This window comes from Apaloderma vittatum, unplaced genomic scaffold, assembly GCF_000703405.1.
Source record: "Apaloderma vittatum isolate BGI_N311 unplaced genomic scaffold, ASM70340v1 scaffold14934, whole genome shotgun sequence".
In the NCBI taxonomy this organism is placed as follows: domain Eukaryota; kingdom Metazoa; phylum Chordata; class Aves; order Trogoniformes; family Trogonidae; genus Apaloderma; species Apaloderma vittatum.
The window spans coordinates 24,166-25,334 of NW_009712243.1; the positions used below are offsets into that span (position 1 = coordinate 24,166).

At 62.0% G+C, this 1,169-nt stretch overlaps 1 protein-coding gene across 1 annotated transcript in view; it reads left to right on the forward strand.

Annotated features, from left to right (window-relative positions):
• ARHGAP39 (Rho GTPase activating protein 39) overlaps positions 1–1,169 on the forward strand; it is a gene marked incomplete at its 3' end in the record, with an annotated part of 14,989 nt that overhangs the window by 5,986 nt on the left and 7,834 nt on the right. The window lies entirely within an intron of this gene.

The window sequence follows — 1,169 nt, forward strand, 5'->3', positions numbered from 1 at the left end:
ACAGATGGGGACGTGCTCAGAGCGTGGGTGCAAATCAGGTCGGCGTGGGGCTGGCCCGGAGGGAGGAGGTGCTGACAGGGAGAGGCCCCTCGCTGCAGCCTGGAGCCGAGCACAGCGCTTGGGGCTGGGTTTGCGCTGCTCCAGACTGGCACTGTTTGGGGAGCGCCGGGCTCTGGTGGACTGTGCTGATGCCGGGCGGTACCGGTGCACGCTGAGCCCGTGCGAGGCGGCGATTGCGGCCGTTCTGTGTCTGAGGGAGGTGGGTCTGGCAAGCCTTTGCCGAAAATGGATGGGGAAGGGAGCTTGGAGCAGAGGTGGGCCGTTGGGTTTGGGGCAGGTAACCAGGGCTGGGGGAGCAGGTGAGACAGACGTGCCCTGCTGGGGTGGGGTGTGTGCAGGTGTGCCCTGCTGGTGGGACAGGCTGAGCACCCCCAGGGAAGCTGTGCTGGAGGAGCGGGCTAGTGAAAGTGCTCTGGAGAGCAGGAGCAAAGCGCAAGAGGGTTGGGATATCCAGATATCTGGGGGCTTGGCGGAGGAGGCACAAGCCGGGGGTTAGCGTCACTGAGAGGCAGCTCTGGGCGTGCGGTGGAGCTGTGTCCGTCTGCCAGCACAGGGGCCACGCAGGGGGGGTCAGCGGGGTGGGATGGGCATCAAGCGTTACAGTTCAAATAGAGGGAAGTGGCTGTGAGGGTGTTACGGGAACATCTGTCACAAACGGGCACACAGTGCGCCCTCGGCTCTTACCTGGTGACGGCTGGTAGTGGATGCGGGGAGGGAGAGCACAAAAGCAGCCAGGTTCAAGAGGACCTTCCTGGGGACAGTGGTGTCTTTGAAGAAGCTCAGGCTGGTTTCACAGCCTTTCCATTCGCTTTTTCACAAATGCAGATGGGCTACAGCTGCAGCCTGATGGCCTGTTGTTGTTGCGCTGCAGAACATGCCTTTCAGACTCGGATGTTGCGGTGGGCACGTGGGGTTGTGCTGGATCCCGAGTACCACCACGGGCCAGAGGATACTCCTGACAGAGGAGGATTTCACAGACAGGAGGGCTGAGCAGGGCCAGTGGGTTTGGCCAAGGGAAGCAGATCTGAGGATGCCTGAACCGGACTGGGAAAATACTCTACATAGAGGCTCCGGGGGGTTTTTTGGGGGGGAAAACCCGGAGTGTGGGG